Raw genomic sequence first — 12,241 nt, 5'->3', positions numbered from 1 at the left:
CGGGAAATTCTCCTTTTATTCTACCATATCTAGTATTTCTTTTTCTTTTTTACCAAATTACAAAAACCAACCGCTATGGTATTTAAATAATGACTGACTTTGAGGGGATTGACATTAAGGGAAGGAAAAAAGGCTTTCTCTGTAGTTATCCTATGCCAAGGAGATTTGCCTGGCCTATTTTATTTCCTTTCAGAAGCTTGAGAAGACATGCAGCACAATCCTATCATATTCATTCAGAATTAAGTCCCACAATGTTCAATGGGACTTGCTCCCTAGTAAGTCTTCAAAGGATTGTAGCCTGAACTCATTTTCACTGTTTTTTTCTAGTTACTGATATTGGTTTCGCAGCTCTGAATTCTGTTGCTGCTTCTGGTTCCTTTAGTGAATTTAGATCCCTGCACAACAAGCTTCCTTTTTAAAAAGCATATTTGAAACTAATTCAAAGGTTGCATATCATCCAAAAGTTAGAATCCCACCATTCAATAAAATTGTTTGAGGATGTCCTCCTTTTTATCTATTGTAACATCAGTTCAGTGACTAAGGTGCATTTAAAGTTGTAACTGTTTATTACCCATTACAGAAACGTTGTCACTCTGTACATGAAGGTAATGCAACAGACCTTCAAACCACACCACAAATTCCTCTGGAAAGGAGATTACCATTCATCGTAGGGCTCATCAACACTTAACATTTGCTCCTAGGCAGGTCTGGGCTTCCCAGGTCTGCATCTGAGTGCCTTCCTCCCCCCCCCCCAATAATTTTTATTGAGTTTTATACAATTAAACAGTTATCACTCATACTGCAACAAACGTTGCACAATTGAAGAAAAACAAACAAACAAACCTAACATTTTTTAAAAAAAATACAGCTTTAAAAAACAACAGCCAACAGCAAACAGCTAAACAACACAAACTTAATTGTTTAGAAATCCAATCTTATAAATACGTTACTTGACTTCCTCTAGTCCCTCCCTTCTGATTTCCTTGTATATGAATGTAACAGTTTTCCAATATCATCCTTAAAACATAATATTCCAGTTAGCATCAAATTTCTTCAATTTTCTTAATGTTCCACACCCCATTTATTTAAATAAATCCTAATTTAATCCTAGGCCTGTTTGGTACTTTCAAGTAACTTCTAATTTTTAATATTACAATATTTATTCAAATAGTCCTTAAATTTTCTCCAATCTTCTTGGTATTCCTCTTCTTTCTGGTCGCGGATTCTTCCAGTAAGGTCAGCTAGCTCCAGAAAGTCCATCATCTTTGCATCTGAGTGCCTTCCCTCTGCCCCAGTGGTATGCACTTTACCACTGAAGTGGAGCAATCAGCAAGTCATGCAAAACCCAAATTTTACTGGGGAAAGCCAGGGGTAGGCTCTGGGCCAAATTGGCCAATATGGGTATTAACAGAAGGTTATTACTTCTGATGATTAAGCTTCATGAGAACAATACCCTCCAGATAAGAGTCGCACAGGACGGCAGACTCTCTAGAGAAATCCCAGTCCAAAGAGGAGTCAGACAAGGATGTCTATTAGCCCCATTTTTATTTAACATCTATGTTAACTCCCTGGTCACATGTTGCTGTGAAATCGAAACTCATCCCCCCGTGTTCTCTAACGGCAGAAAAGTACCAGTTTTAATGTATGCGGATGACGCTGTTCTTCTCTCTCAAACCAAAGTGGGCTTGAAACGTGCCTTAGGAAAGTTTAGTGACCAATGTAACACTGAGCTGTTAACAATTAACTTTGCCAAAACCAAAATTGTACATTTTAACTGCTCCTTCAGGAAAGATAATTGGAGCGTAAAGGGAAACGCCATTGAACAGACTAAGATCTTCCAATACCTAGGCATTACTTTCTCTTATAATGCCAAATTGTCAACACACCTGACCACATCAGCTATATCAGCAGGAAGAAGTGCAAATGCCATCCTTAGATTATTCAGAAGGAAAGGAGCTGGCTTCCTCCTGATGGCCCTTAAAGTTTTCCAGGCAAAATCTTTAGCCCAACTCCTGTATGGCTCTCAAATTAGCCTTTCTGCCAACCTTAAGACTCTTGAAACAGTACAATCAAAATTCTTAAGATCATTATTTGCTACCCCAAAGTGTACACCTAATGCAGTCTTAAGGCAAGAGGCAGGACTGCCCAGAGTGGAATTAAAAGTCTGGGAGCAAGCAATATCCCTCTGGCTGAAAATCCATTACAATCCCAAGGGACTGTTACCTTACTTCCTGGCCACAGTTCCCTATCCTCCTTGGCTTATGCAAATAACTAACAAGATCAAACAAATTGGCCTAAACCCTGAAAATCTTCTTATTGGAACTCTGAACAAGGCAAAAGTAATTATCACTCAGAGACTCTACGATGTCGAATTACAACAAGAAGACGCCCTACTCCCGGAGACGTATAGATGTTTAAAAGCTTGGTCCAATTTTGCAGCTGCCCCTTACTTAACTAACATCACTAACAAAGCTTATAGATGGGCTTTCTCCAGAGCCCGCTTTGAGACAATGCCCTCAGCAGTGCTGTACGGCAAATTTACGCGGGTACCAATGCATGCGCGTCTCTGCCCCTGTATGTCTAATAAGGTAGAATCTGTCACTCACATCCTTCTATTTTGTGAATTCTATAGTGAAGAACGAGTTCAACTTATTTTGCTGCTTTTATCAAAATTTATACCCCTTCAACATTATTTGGAATCCTCCCCCGAAATTCTACGAAAATACCTTCTGGAAGATTCCTCAAGCTCAATATCATATGAGGTGGCCAAATTTTGCACTTTAGCAATCAGGAAGCGTAAATCTCTTTTGTTGAATGGCACACTGCGAAGTTCCCTTGTGTAATTTTTTTTTTCTTGATGCTGTTGTTGATTTCCTTTTGTTTGATCTTGTGGTGTTCTGTGTCGCTGGCTTTTGCCGCAATAAAACTTAACTTGACTTGACTGACTGGGGAAAGTGGCTTGCCACCCCCCCCGGACTTATGCATGGACTGTGAACAGGGCCGTTTTAAGCATATCCAGCGCTGTGGTGCAAAGATCCCTCCAGCGCTCCCCCCCATTTCCCAGAGTTGCCAACCTTTTTTAGGGAGGACAGCGCTGTCAGCGACTCGCCCAGCTTTGCGGGGCTGGAGGAGGTGGGCAGCAGCTGGAGAGCAGCTCCTCTGGTGGGGAAGAGGTGGAGGCTGGATGCAGTGGCTCCCGGCTCAGCTGGTTGCTTCATGCCATGATGGCCATGGCAGGCGGAGGCTCTGGGCACGGCACTGCTTTGGCGCGGCATGGCGGAGGTGGGTGAGGGCAGTGAGTTGATGCCGGGAGGCGCCGCATCCAGCCTCCGCCTCTTCTCTGGTGCCCTCCAGAACTTGGCACCCTGGCGCCCTGCGCCACTAGCCTCTATGGGTAAGACGCCCCTGACTGTGAAAAGGAAGTGTGTGAGAACCCAAAGTCTGAGAAACACATTGAACATGCAGTATGGTTCTTTGGATCTTTGCCATGGTATGTATTTTTATTTATCATAAAGACTCGCTTTATGTCTCTGTCTCTTTAAAACCTTTCCATTCCCCTCTGATCAAAATATATGATGAAAACGAACACTTTCTAAGTTGTACGTCTGCCATCCCCATATAGACCAGCTCTGTTAAGGAGGTCTATAGTGATGGATGCTTTCTGTGCCCACATTCACCACCGATGCCTATCAAAACTTGCTTTCAAAATGAGATGTTGAAAATACCTATGTTTGTTTGGATTTATATATGCCGCAGAACCCAGTAGCCTACAATATGTCCTTTGTGCCATATCACCCATAGATGCATGATTTCTAAGTTTTAGCACCAAGAGCCCTTTGAGGAAGAAATGAAAGCATCGCATAAGAAGCAGGGTGGTGGTTGTTGTTGTTCTTAAATTATTTTAAAATAATTTCTTTGGTATGCTGGGTATAACAAAACTTTTACACACAGTATCTGACTGTGAGTTCACCTGTCCCAATAATGCACAAATAAACATCAGGGAATTTACTTACCAATATTGATGTATATGTTAGGTTTAGTTTATATCACCAGTTCATCCATGTAGCCCACAGTCACAGGTAAGCACCTGAGATCTACAGATACAGTATTTGATGCTTGTGTGGAGAATTGTACATTATTTGGTGACTGGTAAGACAATTTGCTATGCCAAAGTTACAGAAAGGAGTCCTTCTTGCCCTTATCTTTCAGTGCTGGGAGGTGATAGTGGACATGTGGGATGTTCCTGGCAGCAACATGCAAACATATGGGGGGGGTGTCTCTGAAAATTATTTTAATATTTGGGCAGCCTCACCTGGAAGAAGGCAGTCTTTTTGCAGAGATGAGACCTACAGAGGGGGCAGTAGCTTTGCTTTGAGATGTTCCCAGGTTCATTTTCAGGCATATCCCATCAAAAGACCAAGTTATCTTGTCAATCAGAGCCGACAATACTGCATTAGAGGCACAGCTAGTCTAAGCTGGGTGACAGTAAACGTCCTATGCTGGACAGGCCAACATCTGAGACAGTTACTCTTATGTGTGCAGCAATGTGTGGATATTGTGGGACGCAGGTGGCACTGTGGGTTAAACCACAGAGCCTAGGGCTTGCCGATCAGAAGGTTGGTGGTTCGAATCCCTGCAGTGGGGTGAGCTCCCATTGCTCAGTCCCTGCTCCTGCTAACCTAGCAGTTCGAAAGCACGAAGTGCCAGGTACCGCTCTGGCGGGAAGGTAAACAGTGTTTCCATGTGCTGCTCTAGTTTGCCAAAAGTGGCTTAGTCATGCTGGCCACATGACCTGGAAGCTGTACACCGGCTCCCTCGGCCAATAAAGCGAGATGAGCACTGCAACCCCAGAGTCATCCGTGACTGGACCTAATGGTCAGGGGTCCCTTTACGTTTACCTTTATGCAGCAATGTGTGGATATTGTTCAGCACCATCAGTTACCATTATTGTAACAATCTTTTTTTTTTTTTAAGTTCATGTTTAGTTATAGAGCAGGGGTGGGGGACTTTTGACCCTCCAGATGTTTTTGGACTACAGCACTGATCATCTCTGATTGTGGGGCACACTGGCTGGAGCTGATGGAGGTTTAGTCTAACAACATCTGGAGAGCCACACGTTATAGAGGCTCACTCCTCAATATGGAGTTTTTTCATCCTTTTTATCCTTTAACGGAGAGGTTACCTTTTTAAAATTTTTATTATTGGGGCCTATAGCTGGCACAGAAAGCAAATAAAACCCTAGTGACTCTACAAAGCATGCCTGAGACATGATGATGATGATGATGATGGAGCCCTCCCTTTGCATTAAAATACTTCTGTTCTGACGAGGACCACAGTGTAATGGTGGTTGCAGTCATACTATTTCAGTGGAAATGCTTACCTGTCATTTGGCTTCACGGGAGACCTTGAAACCTGTTATTTATGTCATGGTAAAACATGAATAATATATAGGTGTCAACACGTAGTTCTTTTGGATAAGGGGAGCTATATATATATTCAAATAAAGAATGCCTTTTAAGCATTCAAAAGAGTCACTGTCTTTAATGGAAGCACGCACATGCACTAAGTTCTGAATACCTTAAAAATGTATCTAACTGAATGGAGAAAGCATGTGCCCAGCTTTTTATAGAAACTGGAACTGGAAAAAGGTCTCCCTCCCCTCTGCTTTTGCATTCTCTAGACTCACTTTAAATTATAAATAGCACAGTACCCCCTCAAAGAACCTCCGGAAAACAGTAGAAAACAAACCATTAAAGAGTATCCAGAGGGGGCTTGTACCAATCAATGTGATTTAAGGGAAGTTTAGAATAAAGTAAATGCTCTCATATATCCCGGTGATCAAGAAATAATACACAGCCCTCAGAACTAATAGGAGGCAGTAATTCAATCAAAATGCTTGCGTTCACTTCATAAACCTCTCAAAAAATGGTGCAAGCAGATTAGGAATGGCATCGAAGCTTTAGCAGTATTATTATCAATATAAAATTATTTGTTTCCCAAGGCAGTGAATGCACTTGTTGTGCTATGCCAGTACCAAGTGTGACAAAATTTGGTCTCTTGCCCTCCATCATACTTAGGTAATAAGGCACATCTTTTCTAATACCTAAGAGTTCTTGATTACGGTAAGTCCTGCCTGACAGGAAGGTATTAAGTCCAGTCTAGTAGGAAGGCAAATAAATCCTAGTGATACTTTTTACCATATATATAGCCACTTCCCAGATCCTAAAAAATGACAGGCATTCCTCCCCACACCACAGTTCCCCTAAAAGTGTTAACAGACTACTGACAACTGGTAGGCTGCAAGGGTGGGTAGGAAAATCCTTTTAAAATGGGTTGTAGCCACGCTGTTCTTTGTCCCGCACTGACCATCAGAAAACCTGCAACTGACAATTTCTGCTTCTTTACTCATGAGGAGACCAGAAGCTTGTTTGTAAACAGCAAACAGCTAAAGAGCTCCTTTTCGTTTCAATATTCTGCTTTGTCCATTTGTCTTCTTCCTTTCCTTTTTAAAAATACCTAATAAATGTTACATATTTTGACATTTGGTTTTTGTGTGCATTGTTTCCAGCTCACAGAGTTGGTGTCAAAACATGCACGAGCCTGTGCTACAGAAGTATAAGAAGGGACTTGACAAAAAATAGTAAGTTTCTCTGATCTCAGGGAGAAACAGCATGATGGGTGCTGGCTCTGCTCCCCTTACAAGCTCAATGGGAGCTTCATACTTGAGAATAACTGTGAAGTGATTACAGCTATACTTGAGAATAACTGTGAAGTGATCACAGAAAGTAAGTTTTTGGAGGGAAAGTAAGTTTTTGGAGGTGAAGGGCATCTCTCTAGTTCAACATAAAATGGCATTTCATGTTTCTCCTGCATCTGCTCACAAAGACCCACAGATGAAAACTGTAAACAAATACAAATAGCAACTGCCCAGAAATAAAAGGAATTGCTTATCCCTAAAAGAGAATACAAAATAAACATGGGATACTTTGTTAGATTGTCTCAACCTCAGCTTGGGATTTGGCTGGTTATTTCATTGATGTAAAATGATGGCTGAACCTAATTTAAAGCATGGTTCTGGAGAAAAACACAATGCTTTATTGAAAAGTTATGCATCACATGAGTCATTGTTAAGAGTCAACAGGAGGCTCCAAATCACCTCCTCCATAGCCAGGCTTTCCTCTCCTCAGGAATTTATGGTCAAACTCTTAAGACTCAACCAGTGACCATACTGTCAGTTGCTTGATTTGGAGAAACAAGAGCTGCATACATAGCTCTCTGAGGTAAACTCTCTTTACCTCAGGGATACCAGCTTGACAGCCAACTCCACAGACTGACAAGCAGTGTATTAAAAAAACAAACTTTTCCACTAAGAAGGCCCTGCTTGCACATCACCTATCTGTGGCTTTAATCTTTTGGGAGCCAGCTAATATATTGTACAGCAAGGATGGGGAGCCTGAGGTCCTCCAGATGTTGTTGGACTCCATAAGAATTCAAGAAGGGCTTGCTGGATTAGGCCAATGGCTCATCTAGTCCAGCATCCTGTTCTCACAGTGGATATTCGTGGGAAGCAGGACTTCTACCCTCCTGTAGTTTCTAGAAACTGGTATTCAGAAGCTCTGCCATATGGTGGCACAAAAAGTCACCTCCTGGTGAAAAAGCTGTGTTTGTGAGCCCATTATTATTATTATTATTATTATTATTATTATTATTTAGTTGCTTGCTACCTGAAGTTCTCTAAGTGACTTACAACAAATTTAAAGAAAATTAATATAAAAACGACACCATACCATAAAAACAAATCAATCCCTATAATAATCACAGGAAACTTTGGCAGCATACTAGTGGTGAAACAATATAATATCAGCCTGTCAAAGGGCCTAGAGGAAAGGTAAGGGCATTTCAGTGAAGGTCCCAGACAGACCTAACTGGGGAGAGCATTCCTCACATGGGGAGCCACAACTGAAAAGGCCCTCTCCCTTGTCACCACTCTCAGGCTTCCTCAAAGGGGGTCCTGGAGAAGGGTTTGCAAAATAAGATCTACAGGTCCAGGCAGATTTGTAGTGGGAAAGGCATTTCAGAAGCTATTAGGGTCCTGAGTTTCTTTTTTTCAAGTACAAGGTGCTGGAGAAATAGCAGTGTTTTGACAAATATAGAAGCTTGAATAGATCTAGATGAGACCAAAGGAAAGCAAGTAAATGTCACAGCCCCTGTCCCCAGTCAAGATCAGGTCAAGGTAGACACCCACATTTCCAAAGCAATAAAACAAAACAAAAAAGTGGCCAGCATTTCAACCCACAGGATGGCTGGTGACAATGGATCATTTTATCGTCAAGAGAGGGCTAATTGAGAAATACATTTAATTGCTGGAAATATGATCATTATAGAGAACGTCATCATGTGCATGATATTTTGGAAGAAGTCAGAAAATAAAAGTGCAGTTGAAAGCACAATGTATGGTGGGCTGCACATATGCATTTGTCCTTGTGCACATTCAGAAACAATTACGTGTTTTGCATGATAGTCTCATCTTATGTATATTTTGTTACCTTCTAGAAACTAAATATATTTTCTAGCTCCAGATGTGATGCTTCAGGCATTTCAGGGAACAACCCCTGAATGTTTTGAAAAGAATAGCATTTGGGCTGAATTCTGTATATTCAATTTCCCAAACACTTCCTTACACTGATAGGCAACCTAAATAGTGTGCATTTAAAGTTGTAACTGTTTATTATCCATTACAGAAACGTTGTCATCTGAACACACGCATACACACACCTCTCCAAAGAACCAAAATTTTAAGTAGGGGATGACTGCGAAGACAGCAGCAGTGTGTTTACTCACATGTTCCCACTCTAATACAGAATTCAGTCACAAAGAAGGCAGAAATCATCAATAACTCCATCCACATCTAAGATTATCAGGGAGAGAATGAAAAGCAGCCATTTTAACACTTTTGTTCCCCATGAGCGCAATCTGCAAAACTGAAGTGCTTTGAATTCCCAAAGAAGAAGAGTTTGGATTTGATATCCCGCTTTATCACGCCCCTTCAGGAGTCTCAAAGCAGCTAACATTCTCCTTTCCCTTCCTCCCCCACAACAAACACTTTGTGAGGTGAGTGGGGCTGAGAGACTTCAGAGAAGTGTGACTAGCCCAACGTCACCCAGCAGCTGCATGTGGAGGAGCAGGGAAGCGAACCCGGTTCCCCAGATTACGAGACTACCGCTCTTAACCACTACACCACACTGGCTCATGTAAAATTCCCTGGCATCTCTAGGTGAGGCTGGGAATATCTCCTGTCTGAAATCTGGAGAGTTGCTGGCAGTAAGTGAAGATAAGGCTGAGCTAGGTGGACCAGTGGTCTGACTCAGGATGAGGAAGCTTCTTACATTCCTAATGACATGTTTAATAGTGCAGCCCCATGCACAGAAATAATGTGAAATGCATTGCTGCCTAAATTTTTCCCTTTAAAATCCATGCTGGGGTCCTTAGCTTTGGCTGGACTGTGTCAAATAATCGTGTGTCCCACCCTCCTGATACCTAGATTACAAACCCAAGAGAATTCATCATCTGAAACATAAATTCAAAACTTGAAAGCTGTAAACATTCAGTACTCTTCTAATACATACTGTCCTTGGACCATGGTTTGATGTCCTAGTCGAGAGTCTCTATAGATCAATTCCTTCAGCACTTGACAACACAGTCAGTTGCTTTGCGCTCCCCCCCATAACAATCTCTCTGGGTGATAGCGTTGCATATTCTCCTCCAAGGAGCCTTTATTTCATGGTTCGTTTGACTTGGCTTTCCCTGATTTTCTGCTAATGACTTTAAATATTGTGCACAGTCCTCTGGGCCTTCATTTGACTAAACTTCACAAAACTTTCACGCTGAACTCCTGAGGATCCTTTCAATAAACTCTCTGGATGGTGACTTTCGTCTTGAAACTTTTCTCTTCAGTTGGCTTTGAGGCATATTGGAAAAATTCTTCTGTGAACTCACTGATTATGATTAGCCATTTTCTCATGTTTGGAGATCACTTAGGATTATTTTGTTTTTCTTCTTTTGCAACTTCTACAAACCCATCATGATTAATCTTCTGCTAACCCAGAAGCTCACCCCCATATTCAAGAAAAGAAAACATATTCAATCTATAGCTCAGTGGGAGAGAATCTGCTTTGCATGTAAAAGATTCTACTTTCAACCAGTTTTATTGGGAATCTTTAGTAAAAGGATGGGAAAAGATCTGGGCCTGAGACCTTGAAGAGTCACTGGTACTATTTAGTACACAAAACTCAGTTATATTGATCACTGGCCAGAGGTGGTAAAACATATTATGTTTGTGTTTCACGAGAATCTCATACCCTCCAATATTTCTCCAATGGAAATAGGGCCATCCTAAAGAAAAGCGGGAGATTACGGGATCAAATCAGAAACTGGGACAGCTTCTGTAAATCCAGGACTGTCCCTGGAAAATAGGGATACTTGGAGGGTTTGTAATATAAGCTTTGCTTATCTAGATTTATGTATGCTTCCCTCTCCTTTCCTGTTTGCCTTCTGCCTCTTCCACATTTGCAAAAGGAAAGGAAAGGAAAGGAAATGAAAGGAAAGGGGAGGCATGAAATGTAAAGCACATTCCAATAAAAAGAGCTCATTCTCTTACCCACAGATAACAAACTGACCCAGTCCCAGGGCTCTGGACATTTTATTGTTACCAAAGCTAAATCACACACACGCAAGCAGTATTCTCAATATAGACACAGTTGTGAAGCTAGCAGGCCATTAACTTTTGCTCAAGAAGGATGAAGCTCCACCAGGTAGCTGCTTGAGCTGTGATGGAAACAGAGGTCTCCCCCAGAAAGTTGAGCTAAGAGCCGATATTCCTTGCCATTTTTGGGAGGCAGACAGGTTTGGGCATGCGTTGGAGCTGGCTGCTACTGCTTTATGAACAGAACAGCTTGCAATGAAAAGCTGTCATTTTTTCTCAGGGTGTGTAGAACCAGTTAAACTAGTACATCATACCATAGAACCAGATCTATCACAGAAGCAGCTGTGATGTATTGGCACTTAAAGACCTTTGATTTCAGCCTAAGGGAGTGGTGAAGGACTTAACAGTTGTGTAAAACACAACACGACAAAAACATAGATTTAATATATATATTTATATGTTTTGGCAATTTGTAGTTACAAGTGGAGACCCACATAAAATGCTGTTGATTGTATGTTTCTGTGTATACCTTCTGTGTAAACTCCCTTTTTTACTTTTAAGGATGCACACTCACAAGCAATACTCATATGAACATGCTTCTCAGACATGCCACTCACATGCCAGCGTCATAAACACACATTTCCACACATGCTTGACCAACACTGCGCTAGAGCTGCCTGCTCCCTTCTCTGCTGAACTCATTCCCACCAACCCTACACTGCGCCATCTGTTTCTTGGCAATTCGAAGAGGCAGTTTTAAAAGTAGTTCGGTGCAGTTAGAATGTTTATAGCCGTCCTATACACATCGACATGAGCCAGTGACTATTCATTCAACTAAAGCTGAAGCTGTCATATAAGCAATAGGGATGGGGATTTCAAAGACTGCAATCTGCATTTACCCCAGGTTTTTATAATATTTTGTCAAGTTTATCTGATATTTGGGTGCAAATCGACAAGACCACTGCATTTCTGCACATCTATCTAAACAGTATTTTATAGCACAACCCTGTTCGTGTTTTCTCAGAAGTTAACCACACTGAATTTAATGGAATTTATTCTCAGCTAAGTGTGTACAGGATTGTGGTTTTTGTTTGATTTCTCATTTGGTTCTCTAAAATTTTTTCTCCAAGCTAGCTTTCGCTTCGTAACTGAGTTGCTTGAAATTTGTCCACTGTGATCTTTGGATTATTTCTGCCTTTTATTCCTTTTTGTCTGTGTCCCCCCCCCCCCATGGTGGCAATAGAATAAAATTCTTGATACCATTCTGATTTTAAATGACCATTTAATTGCTTCCATTCTTCTGGCACTCATCATTCTTGCTTCCGCTAATAAAGATTTTTAAAAATAAAATACCTTTGTCTGAGAGGTCCGGTCCTCTTCATCTTCCGAAAGTCCTTAATGCTTCTTCAGATAAAGCAGGGCACCTTCACTGTGTACTCCTTGGCACCTGCTGAAAACATTCTTGTTGAGATAAGCCTACCCAGATATTTAGAAAGTAGAGGTAATTTTAATCTGTTTTAGTATTTCAATGTTTGTATG

This window comes from Podarcis cretensis (assembly GCF_951804945.1).
Source record: "Podarcis cretensis genome assembly, chromosome: 7".
Classification (NCBI taxonomy): domain Eukaryota; kingdom Metazoa; phylum Chordata; class Lepidosauria; order Squamata; family Lacertidae; genus Podarcis; species Podarcis cretensis.
This window is presented reverse-complemented; position numbering follows the sequence as displayed.